Source organism: Lemur catta, chromosome 3 (genome assembly GCF_020740605.2).
Source record: "Lemur catta isolate mLemCat1 chromosome 3, mLemCat1.pri, whole genome shotgun sequence".
In the NCBI taxonomy this organism is placed as follows: domain Eukaryota; kingdom Metazoa; phylum Chordata; class Mammalia; order Primates; family Lemuridae; genus Lemur; species Lemur catta.
The window spans coordinates 106,392,770-106,405,640 of record NC_059130.1 but is presented as its reverse complement, the minus strand read 5'-3'; the positions used below and the strand labels follow the sequence as shown (position 1 = coordinate 106,405,640).

The window sequence follows — 12,871 nt, the reverse complement described above, 5'->3', positions numbered from 1 at the left end:
TTCAAGAACAGCCTGGGCAATAACGAGACCCCTTCTCTATAAAAAATTAGCCAGGTGTGGTGTGGTGCTCCTGTAGTCCCAGCTACTTGATAGACTGAAACAGGAGGATCCCTTGAGCCCAGGAGTTTGAGGTTATAGTGACCTATGATGACGCCACTACACTGTAGCCCAGGCAACAGAGCAAGACTCTTGTCTCAAAAAAAAAAAAAAAAAAAAAAATTCCTCTCCAACGCCTGAGCCTGTCCTGTAATAATTAAGCTCAGATGTTTTCAGTTTTTCAACCGCCAAATTGCTGTTATTTTTGACCCTATGCTAGATGCTAGGCATGTAGCCAAGGCGCAGTTTCAGCATCTGGGGGGTTCACTGTAAGATGGAGAAACACCTACATACACAAAAATGTATAAAGGGCTGTGACAGCCCAGAACAAGCGACAGTGGCTTCCAGCAGGAATTAGAAAGACCTGTCTGGATTGGTCCAGCAGCCTGCCCTCTCTGTCTTAGTATCTTTGTATCCTCATCCCACTGTGTTCCCAGTCCTCCCTCTACACTGCCATGGGATCCAAATTCTCAGATTCAAGGCCTCTTCACCATTAGGCTCCAAGCTATCCCCCTGTCCTTATTTCTCTTTCTCTGCCACTGCTCTCTTCATTCTCCTTAGGATCTGGCATACCACTTTTTGTTGTTCAACTCCTATACATCTTTTTTTTTTTTTTTATTTGAGACGGAGTCTCACTCTGCCACCTGGGCTAGAGTGCTGTGGCATCAGCCTAGCTCACAGCACCCTCAAACTCCTGGGCTCAAGCGGTTCTCCTGCCCCAGCCTCCCAAATGGCTCCTGAGCTCAAGTGATCCCCCACCTCAGCCTCCCAGAGTGCTAGGATTACAGGCATGAGCCACTGTGCCTGGCTGATACTATTACAATATATTAAGTATTAAAGTAAAATCTCTTAAGAATATATATTTTTGTTTAAAAAAGTGTATCTATGTATATTATGTGTATTAACATAGAAACAGTTGGCAAGGTAAACACTAAACTTTAAATAATTTAGAGAAAGATGTTCACATTTTACATCACTTCTGTACTGTTTCAATTTCCTCACAATTATCACATATTGTTTTTATATTAAAAATGAAATATATGTGAATGATTCCATTTTTATGCCATTATAGAATAGAAGAGTCAATTTACAGGACCAAAAGGAGCACTGGTTGCTAGGGATTAGGAATTGGAGTAGAAGTTGACTAGAAAAGGACCCAAAGGAACTTTTTGGGGTGATAGAAATGTTTGATATTTTGATTATGGTAGTAGGTACATCAGTGTACAAGTTTGTTAAGACACAGAACTAGGCCGTGCGCAATGACTCACACCTGTAATCCTAGCACTCCATGTCGGCAGAGGCAGGAGGGTCACGCCAGCTCAGGAGTTTGAGACCAGTCTGAGCAAAAGTCAGACAACGTCTCTACTAAAAATAGAAAAATTAGCCAGGCGTGGTGGCGTGTGCCTGTAGTCCCAGCTACTTGGGAGGCTGAGGCAGGAGGATTGCTTGAGCCCAGGAGTTTGAGGTAGCAGTGAGCTATGATGATGCCACCACACTCTAGCCAGGCGACGGAGTGAGACTGTCTCAAAAATAAATAAATAAATAAATAAATCACAGACCTATATGGTCAAAAAGGTGAATTTACTCTGTGTAAATTATATACTTCAAGAAACCTGACCAAAAAAAAAATAACATATTCTTACCACTAAGTTTAAGAAAACAAAAAAATATATGGGGACATTACAGAAGACAAAAACTATATTTTTAAAATACTTTTAATTACACAAAGTCATACAATAATAAAATAATTCATCATCCTTCTTAAAAGTTAGAATAGAGCACAGGGGCTCATGCCTGTAATCCCACCACTTTGGGAGTTGGAGGCTGGAGGATCACCCAAGGCCAGGAGTTACAGACCAGCCTGGGCAACATAGTGAGACCTGTCTCCACAAAAAAATTAATATTAAATTAATGTTAAATATATATATATAAAGTCCTGTGTGCCATTGCCCCCATCCTGATCTCTTCCCTCCTTCCCAGAGGTAATCATTGATATGTGTTCTTCTAGATCTTTAAAAAAAAAATCTTATACTATACATACAAATATGTGGCCTTAGAAAATACATAGCAGTGGGTTTTAAATTTATTTATTTATTTATTTATTTATTTTTTTTTTTTGAGACAGAGTCTCACTGTGTTGCCTGGGCTAGAGTGAGTGCTGTGGCGTCAGCCTAGCTCACAGCAACCTCAAATTCCTGGGCTTAAGCGATCCTACTGCCTCAGCCTCCCCAGTAGCTGAGACTACAGACATGTGCCGCCATGCCTGGCTAATTTTTTTCTGTATATATATTTTAGTTGGTCAGATAATTTCTTTCTATTTTTTAGTAGAGACGGGGTCTCGCTCTTGCTGAGGCTGGTCTCAAACTCCTGACCTCCAGCAATCCACCCGCCTCGGCCTCCCAGAGTGCTAGGATTACAGGCGAGAGCCACCACGCCCGGCCTATTTTTTAATTTTTTTAGGATTAGTCAGGTGCAGTAGTGAGGAGGAGGGCAAGAGTAGAACAAGGAGTTCAATCTGTAACCTTGAGCAATCAAGTGAGTAGCACTGGGTTTTGCCTGTATGCCGGTATGCTGTACCCTATTCAACACCTTTTCCCACTCATTTTTTAAATATCTATGTTGATAAAGATATTCATTCAAGGTGCAGCATTGCTTCTTTTCTGATTAATGTTATCATGCTGTACCTTATTATACTACTCTTATCACTCAGCTTTTTTTTTTATGTCTAATACACTCCTTCGAAGTGCAACATATAGCATCCCATCATACAAACACATCATGGCAATCTGCTTATCTGTTGTCATGCAGTGATTAGCTGCCCCCAGTTTTCGCTCTGGCAGGGCTCTGGTGCCTCCCGTGCAAGCCTGCGGGGGCTGCTACAGAGGGGGATGGCTAGAGATGGCACAAGTTTGGAATGGCATTTTCAATTTTAATAGGTTGGGATTCGTGTCTTCTCCAGTTAGGTACCCACAGCCGCCAAGAGCCGGTCTTTCTGCGCCAGAAGACGGCCCGCTGTTCCAAGCAGTTGACAGCAGGCGGACCTACTGCCCACTGCAGCGGGAAGGAGCTTCCCGGCTAGCTTCCGCGGCAGCTCTTCTCGGTCCCTCCCCCTGCGCCCGCCGGCTCCTTCCCAGCAAGCAGTGCGCATATTTGCATATCACCTCGCTTTCTTGCATTTGCTTCTAAATAAAAATCGAAAGAACAAAATCATAGATTCTCCTTGTAAACGTTTCCCTCCTGTTTAGAAGATATTGGAATTCCCTCCTCAACCTTCAGAAATATGGACTAGGAAGTTTTTTGGGCTTTATTTTCACCTTTACCAAAAGATGGATTTGCCAACACTGCCACTGTGCTTTTGGAAAAGATACGGCAAAAAGGGCTTCTGTCGTGAGTGGCACACGTAGGGCAACTCGACTGCTCTTCGTGCGGAATCGACATCAAGAGATTTCGGAAGCATAATTTTTTGGTGTTTGGGCTGCTGGTGATCGTTGGTCCTAGCGCCCCGTTTTGGTATTAATGTGAGATGCTAGCGTGCGGTTTCTTAAAACAAGAAATGTAGGGTTTTTTGTTTTTTTTTTATCGACTTTTTCAGTGTTTTGATTTTAGAAGTCGTTCTTTCAATTTATAGTAAGTGTTCATATATTTATATGTTCATATGGGGCATTAACCTAACTGAACATGAAGCAACAGTGGCAGTTGCGTGAGTCAGAGAGTGGTAAGCAACGTTATTATGCACTATTGTGGACTTTATTCATAAGCAGTACACTTTTTTTTTTTTTTTTTTTTTTTTGAGACAGAGTCTCACTTTGTTGCCCGGGCTAGAGTGAGTGCCGTGGCATCAGCCTAGCTCCACAGCAACCTCAGACTCCTGGGCTTAAGCGATCCTACTGGCCTCAGCCTCCCGAGTAGCTGGGACTACAGGCATGAGCCACCATGCCCGGCTAATTTTTTTTGTATATATATTTTTAGTTGGGCAGATAATTTCTTTCTATTTTTAGTAGAGACGGGGTCTCACTCTTGCTCAGGCTGGTCTCGAACTCCTGACCTCGAGCGATCCACCCGCCTCGGCCTCCCAGAGCTAGGATTACAGGCGTGAGTCACCGCAGCCGGCCAGCAGTACAGTTTTATGCTGAATTTATTACAAGGTGTTTTTCTTTATTCAGTTAGTTTAATGTAACTTTATAAACTTAAATTTTTTAAACTTTTTGACTCTTGTAATAACTCAGCTTAAAACAAACACATTGTATAACCCTACTAAAGTATTTTTTCTTTAGATCCTTATTCTATAAGTTTTCTCCTGTTTTTAAATTTTTTAAACTTTGTTAACAACGAAGACACAGTAATATTCTCCAGGGATTAGGGGTTGAGACGGCGTAAACTCACAACTAATGGACGCGGTGAGCATTATAGAGGGGAAGGGCATGCCTCTAATCCTCGCTTGAGTGAGGCAAAGACATAAAATGTAACCAAAATGTTTGTACCCTCATTCTGAAATAAAAATTTTTTAAAAAGAAAAAAAAATTAAGACACAAACACACACATTAGCCTGGGTTTACCCAGGGTTAAGATCATTAATATCGAGATCCAAAGCCACAAATGGGTTGAAAGTGAAAGGACAGAAAAAGATACTCCATTCAAACAGTAACTAAATACTTTATTTTTAAATCCTTCAAGTATGCTCCCCAAAATTCTAATATTTGAACTGTTGAATTCTATATAAATCTAATACTGCATATTACTCTAAATCATCATCCCATTGCCAGTTACAGAGCAAAACACAGCGCTTATCATGGACTTTTTTGTATTCTTGTAGTACAAGTTCCATCCTATGCTCACCACCATCTTGTGGACATCACTTCCAGCATGGCCCCAACCATAATAAATACCAGTGGATACGTCAGCTGGAAAATTATCTACTACTTATTCAGGAAAGTTAACTAAATAACTGAAGTAAACATTTTGAGTGCTATGAATTTCATATTAAATATTAATAAAAATCATATGTAAAGCTAAAAAAACAAGATTATTAATATCATTGTCTTCCACTTCCACATCGTGTCCCACTTTGAAGGTCTCCAGGGGCAGTAGCACAATGCCTTCTTCTGGAATACCTCCTGAAGGACCTTCCTGAGGCTCCTTAGGTGTCAGTCTTTCAGAAATCTCATCTAGTCCTAAAGGTAGCAGTCAGTCTTTAGGGAAAAATGTTTACAGCAGCACCATAAACATTGCCTTAGCAAGTTATGATGGCTACAATGTCACTAGTTAATAGGAATTTTTTAGTTCTGTTATAATCTTATGGAACCATCATTGTATATGCAGTCTGTCCTTGACCCAAATGTTGTTATGGAGTGCATGACTGTATATATTTAGTTGTAGAAAAATCTAACAACTTCTGTAGATGTCTTTTTTTTTTTTTAGGCAAGCACGAAAATGAGGTTTATTCAGGAGAGAAAGACAGGATTATAGGGCAAGAGCAAGATATAGGTTTACAGAACATGGTACATATGCCACAGATGACTACTGGACCTGTTGTCACAGCAGGAAAAGAGAGCCAAAGGAAGGGAGCAAAAAGAGAGAGCTGTAGATGCCTTCTAATATTTAGACAAAGCTGTAAAATTGGGTTTTGGTAGTCACACTTTGCTGGGCATTGCATCAAAAGTCAAATATCATCCCTTTACAGGCAGATTTTACACGTGTTCTGAAACCCAATTAGCTCTTAAAACTATTAATAATTTAACTCTATTCGATACTGAGAGACACCTACTAATGAGTATCTGTCCATGATGATGTTACCTGAAGGAACTGATGTGGGTGGGTGTGAACTGTGTTTCTTTCCCAGCTGCATGAATTTTTGGAGTCTAATTTCAGTACCCAAGCAGCTTTTGTTTATTTATTTATTTTTTAAGAGACAGAGGTCTTGCTATGTTGCCCAGGCTAGCCTCAAACTCCTGGGCTCTCTTTTGAGACAGTCTTGATCTGTCACCTGGGCAAGTGGTGTCATCATAGCTTACTGCAACCTCAAACTCCTGGGCTTAAGAGATCCTCCTGCCTCGGCCTCCCAAGTAGCTGGGACTATAGATGCCTACCGCCATGTCCAGCTAATTTATCTATTTTTCTATTTTGAGTAGAGACCAGTCTCGCTCTTGCTCAGGCTGGTCTCCAACTCCTGAGCTCAAGCAATCCTCCCGCCTCGTCCTCCTAGAGTGCTAAGATTATAGGTGTGAGCCACCGCCCCCCCCCACCTAAGCAGCTAATTCTTGAAGTAGAAAGAATAGGTATTGTTTTCTCTGTTTCAAGATTAGAAAATTGAGATTTAAGCAAGTTAGGTGATAATGTTTATCCAAGGGCACACTATATTATACACTATGGTATGTAGCCAGAAGGAATATCCAGACTCCTTCCAGTTGTCTGCCCATAAGAGTAAGGGAATCATCATGTGAAACTTTGATTTTGTAAAAATTCCTCCCCTTTTACCAGGCTTAAGTATATCCCTTTCTAAAGCTGAGTTGATGTTCTTTCTAAAGCTTTGTCTGATAAAGAAAAAAAAAAAAGCAATAGTTCCAAACACTAGTTAAGTATTAATAGCACTGTCTTACTGCTGATATCGACAACCTTTGTAGAGAGCAACTCAGCAACAGCCATGCAAAATCTAAAGTCTTTGAAGAATTCCTCTCCTAGGAATGTATCCTTATAGGTAAAATTAGGTTTAAGGGGAAATTTACCAATAAGGGTTCATTCATTCTAACAAGCAATGTGTACTGTGGTACAATATGGAATAGATCCATCCAGTCCCTGACTCCACAAGGCTTATAGTTGAGTGAGGACGGAGAGTAGCAACTGGAGTATGACATTGAATTTGGCCTCTGGGAAAGCGTTCCTGAGGCAATGATTTTGAATCTGAAACCTAAAGAATAAATAGAAGACAACCAGGCAAAGTGTGGGAGGAAGGACAATTTGAGGAGAGGCAGAACCGTGAGGTTGGAGAGAATGTGCTGTAATTCAGGAACTGAAAGACAAAGATGGCTGGAGTGAAACCATGCAGGTGGCACATTGAAGCCTGAAGGGGCTGCTATGGCCTGGTTTCACAGGCCTTGGATGTTCATTGCAATTACCTTCACCAGGCATCAGCAAACTTTTTCTGTACCTTATACCACATACAAAAGATTAATTCATAATGGATCAAAGACCTAAATGTTAGAGCTAAAATTATGAAACTTGCCAGGTGCAGTAGCTAACACCTGTAATCACAGCACTTTGGGAGGCTGAGGCAAGAGGATCACTCGAGGCCAAGAGTTCAAGACCAGCCTGGACAATAGTAAGACCTTGTCTTATTTTATTTTATTTTATTTATTTTTTATTATTATTATTTTTTGAGACAGAGTCTTGCTCTGTTGCCCCGGCTAGAGTGCCATGGCGTCAGCCTAGCTCATAGCAACCTCAAACTCCTGGGCTCAAGCGATCCTTCTGCCTCAGCCTCCAGAGTAGCTGGGACTACAGCCATGTGCCACCATGCCAGGCTAATTTTTTCTGTATATATTTTTAGTTGTCGGGCTAATTTCTTTCTATTTTTAGTATAGACAAGGTCTCACTCTTGCTCAGGCTGGTCTCGAACTCCTGAGCTCAAATGATCCACCCGCTTCAGCCTCCCAGAGTGCTAGGATTACAGGCGTGAGCCACCGCGCCCAGCCAAAAAAATTTTTTTTCAACATGGAATTACCATATGATCCAGTAATTCCTTTTCTGGGTATATACCAAAAAAATTGGAAGCAGAGTCTACAGCCATCAGCCATACCACCCTGAATGTGCCTGGTCTCCTATGAGCTCAGAAACTAAGCAGGGTTGGGTCTGGTTAGTACTTGCATGGAAAAATGAAAGTAGGGACTTGTACACCTGTGTTCGTAGTGGAATTATTGACAATAGCCAAAAGATAGAAACAACCCAAATATTCATCAAGGGATGAATGGATAAACAAAATGAATGGGTAGCCATACAATGGAATATTATTTGCTTATAAAAAGGAATGAAGTACTGAAACATGCTACTGCATAGGTGAGCCTTGAAGGCATTATGCTAAGTGAAATCAGCCAGACTCAAAAGGTCAAATATTATATGATACCACTTATATGAGGTACTTTGAAAACTCAACTGTATAGAGACAGAAGTAGAAGTTACCAGGGACTGAGGGGAAGGAGATGTGGGAAGTTATTGTTAAATGGGTACAGAATTTTATTTTATTTATTTATTTTTTTTGAGACAGGGTCTCGCTCTGTTGCCTGGGCTAGAGTGCCGTGGCGTCAGCCTAGCTCACAGCAACCTCAAACTCCTGGGCTTAAGCAATCCTTCTGCCTCAGCCTCCCTAGTAGCTGAGACTACAGGCATGTGCCACCATGCCCAGCTAATTTTTTTCTATATATATTTTTAGTTGTCCAGCTAATTTATTTCTGTTTTTAGTAGAGATGGGGTCTTGCTCTTGCTCAGGCTGGTCTCGAACTCCTGCCCTTGAGTGATACTCCTGCCTTGGCCTCCCAGAGTGCTAGGATTACAGGCCTGAGCCACTGTGCCTGGCCTGGTACAGAATTTTAGTTTGGGATAATGAAAAAGTTCTGGAGATGGATGGTGGTGATGGTTGCACAACAATTTGAATGTATTTAATATCACTGAACTGTACATTTAAAACTGGTTAAAATGGTAAATTTTATGTAATGTATATTTTATCACAATAAAATTAAAAGTAATTAAAATTAAATTAAATTAAAAATTTAAAAGAAAAAGTAGTGAAGAGCAAGATTTTGAGTGTGCCTGTGATATCTCTGGCACTGGGCTGGGAGGTGGCCAGTGGCTCAGGGAACTTACACTCTAGTGGGCAAACAGTGTGCACACACAGTTCCTGGTATACAGCAAGTGCTCATAAATGTGGCTATTTCTTGATACCCTTTGGGTCACATTTGACAGGAGGCAGGATTCTCAATTAATTCTCTTTGGGGAGGTCTTGTGACTCATTGGTGACATTCTGCCTCTGAGTAAAGAATGTTAACATATATTCCTCAAATTATTGATGTGCTGATCAATGTGTCACCTGTGGACACTAAATAGGACGCTGATTTATTTTAAGATTAACTGAAGCACGAAATTCTACTGATTGCCTTGCACACAGACATTTTTAGCCTGTATGATGTAATCTGTAGCCAATGATTACAAATTTGGTACTGTACCCTCCAATGAAAACAGGGACAACTCCCCCTCCCTCCTTTTAAACTTTCCTATAAAAGCCTTTCACCTTGTGACAGACTCTGGAACATCCCCAACTCTGTTGGTGTGTCTTCTCAGGTCGATCCTCACATTTGGCTTCCAATAAACCTTTATCGAATTATTTCTGCTTCAGCAGCCTTAATTTCAGTTGCCATAATGGTCCCCTTCACAGATAGGAAGAATGAGGTCCAGAGATGACATTAACTGAGATCGTATAGCAACAGAGGCAGCACTGATGCAGCGCTGAGCTCTGTAAGGTGAGTCAGTAGTAGATGCCAGGTAACATATTAATAGTAATACCGGCTGGCATTTCTTGAGTGCTTACTATGTTCCAGATAATGATTCTAAGGCGTTTGTGCATGTGGATTATCTCATTCACTGTCCCCCAGTGAGTAAGAGACCATTACCACCTCCCTTTTACAGATGAGGAAACTGAGGCTGAGACAGAGACTCGTTCAAAGTCACAGAGCCAGCAAGACTTGAACCTTGTCTTCTCTGACTCCAAACCCAGAAAGTCAGCATTTTGCTTTATTTCTTTTTTTTTTTTTTTTTTTTGAGACAGAGTCTCACTTTGTTACCCGGGCTAGAGTGAGTGCCGTGGCATCAGCCTAGCTCACAGCAACCTCAAACTCCTGGGCTTAAGCGATCCTACTGCCTCAGCCTCCCAAGTAGCTAGGACTACAGGTGTGCACCACCACACCCAGCTAACTTTTTAAATTTTTTGTAGAGATGGGGTCTTGATATGGTGCCCAGGTTGGTTTCAAACTCCTGGCCTCGAGAGATCCTCTTGCCTCAGCCTCCCAAAGTGCTAGGATTACAGGCATGAAGCACTGTGCCTGGCATAGCCTTTTGCTTTGGTCGAGGTGGTGGAATGTGGGTGAGGGTGAGGTGGGGTGGGGGAGGATGTGACTCACCTGACTGTATCTAGATTCATCCCAGACTTTTTTTTTTTTTGCACCAACTGGCAGAACTTCTTCCTTTTTTCTCTCTGCTTCCTTTCTGATTCATTCCCCATCTGTTAGTGGCTTCTGGCTTCTGAGAATGTGAATACAGAAGAGTGCGGTAAGCTGTGGGGGGAGGGGAAGTCAACACAAATGTGCAGGCAATCCTTAACAGACAAATATTTTTTGATTTCTCTCTATGTACCAAGCAGTGAGTCCTACCATGGATAAAACAGACTTTGCCCATGTTCTCATGGAGATTCCATGGCAGGGTATATATAGAAGGGGGAAGGGGATACAGACAGGAACCAGACACATCAGGGTGGGTAAGCGCTGTAAGGGAGATGTGAGGCAGAGTGTCTGGGGAGGGGACACAACTTTATACAGTGAGAACAGGGAAGACCTTGCTGAGAAGCTGAGCCCTGGGGATGGGAGGATCTGGGGATACAGTGCAGGCAAAGGCCATGAAGTCCACGTGCTGGAGGAACTTTCAGAAGGCCAGTGTGGCTGGAGCAGAGTGGCAGAAAGAGAGCTAGTTAAGACAAGAGCCCAATGCCAGGTCATGTAGGGTCCTGTAGACCATTATGAGTTCAAGTTTTATTTTATTTTACCTTTATGTTATTTATTTGTTTATTTATTTATTTATTTATTTTTAGAGACAGGGTCTTGCTCTGTCCTCCAGGCTGGAGTGCCTCCTGAGTGGCTGGGACTGTAGGCATGCCACCATGCCCGGCTCATTTAAGGGGAGGGAGGCCACTGGAAGAGTAAAGAATGAAGACTCAAAGTCAGCAGGACAGAAAGCGGGGAGGCCAATTAGGAGGCTCTGGGTGAACAGAGGCAGGTGATGATGACCAAGTAAGTGGAGGTTCTGAGAAGACGTGGTGTTATAGGGGTCTTGACGGTGGCTGAGAGGTAAAGGCACCATTCCCTGAGGTGGGGGATACTGGAGGAGAAGCAGGTTTGTTGGAGACTTTTAAGGGCAGGGAGAGAAGCGACGAATTCAGATGTGGACTTGTTGAGTTTGGGGAGTCGGTCGCTGGTCAGGGTGCTGGAGACACTGTTCCAGGCTGGAGGTAGATACCTGGGAAAAGAGACCAGAGGTTGCCACTGGGGACCTGTAGGCTGTACCTCTTCACAGGTGGGTAATAGAGAGCCCAGATGAGGCTTGAAGTTTTTTGTCTGTAAAAATCAGTAATCAACATTTATAAATCCAGAGATACCAAATAAAACCCAGAATTTCTGCCTCCTCTTCTGAATTAGATGGTCTGGCTGCTCTGGGGCCACATTCTCCTAATAAAGGCCCACTCCTCCGAATAGAGGAGTTGCTGCACCCCTAGATGGGGCATGAACTCTCAGCTGGTTCGATGGTCCAACCCCAGCAGGCCTGCTGCAGATTCCACTCAAGGCCTACTCCTGGCAGGCCCTGGGGTGTTAACCTCTGGCATGGAGGGGCAGTAACACTATAGAAGGGGAAAAAACTGGCCTGGGACAGAGCCTAAACTTCAGATGGACCCATTGGGAATGGTAGTTCTGTTGCTGCCCAGCCTGGTGAGTGTGCCACTTAACTTCACCGAGCCTGTCTTGCCTCTTCTGGAAAATGGGATAGCACTCCCCACCTGGAAGGGAAATTCCCTACCTGGAATTTCATCTATGGGAAAGTTCCTAGCACTGTGCCAGCACATAGAAAGGGCTCAAGGGATGTTAGTTTATTTTCCTTTGAACCTGCTAAGCAGCTAGTCTCAGGAAATCAGAATAGTCAGGCTATAGTATAGCATAGACTGACGTGAGGAGCCCAGATTCTATGCAACCTCAGTTTTCCTATCTGTAAGATGGGGACACTACTACTGTAGTACCTTCCTTGTGAGGATTAAGTAAGGTAACATATAAAAAGTGCTTAAAACAGGGCCTGGCACCCAGCAGGGTTAGCCATTAGTATTGCTGCTGCTGCTGCTGTTGCTATTTGGCATGGAGTAACCATACTTAGGAGCCAGTGGACCTGTGGTTCTCAAACCTGGCTGGCCATCAGAGTCATCTAGGGACACATAAAAAAATACTCACGTCTGGTTCCTACCCCCAGAGATCCTGCCTAAGTCCCTCTGGGTGGGCCCCTGGTATGGGCAATTTTTTTCTGAGATGGAGATTAGTGTACAGACATTTATGAGGGGGCATTCTTGAGATGGATGCCTGGTTTGGGAAGGAAGGGAAGGAAGCAGAATGGGGCAGAGCAGGTATTTTATAAAATCCCCTCAAGTGATATTTTGTGCAGCCAGGGATGGGAGTTCCACAGTGGAGGGGTAGTTAGGAGCATGTGCCCTGGAGGGCAATTGCCTATGTTCAAATCCGACCCAGCCACTAAGGAGATGTATGGACTTGGGAAAGTTGCCTAACCTCTCACGTTAATCAGTGTTAATAACAGGACTTGTGAGGTCAGATACATCTAAGGTGCTAAGAGCAGTGCCTGGCAGCCAGCAAGCTCTCAGCAGGCCTGGGCATCACCACCCCTCCTTTCCTGCTGCTTCCAAACTGGTTACCCCAACGAGGGCCTGTGTCCAGCTCACACCCAAAATCTCCCCCTAGGTGCCTTG

General features: G+C 43.0%; 1 non-coding gene across 1 annotated transcript; it reads left to right on the top strand.

Moving 5' to 3' along the window:
* The first annotated feature begins 3,467 nt into the window (after window positions 1–3,467).
* LOC123636289 lies at window positions 3,468–3,601 on the top strand. The gene has a single exon (XR_006734480.1). It is a non-coding gene; the product is annotated as a U11 spliceosomal RNA (small nuclear RNA).
* The last annotated feature ends 9,270 nt before the right edge of the window (window positions 3,602–12,871 follow it).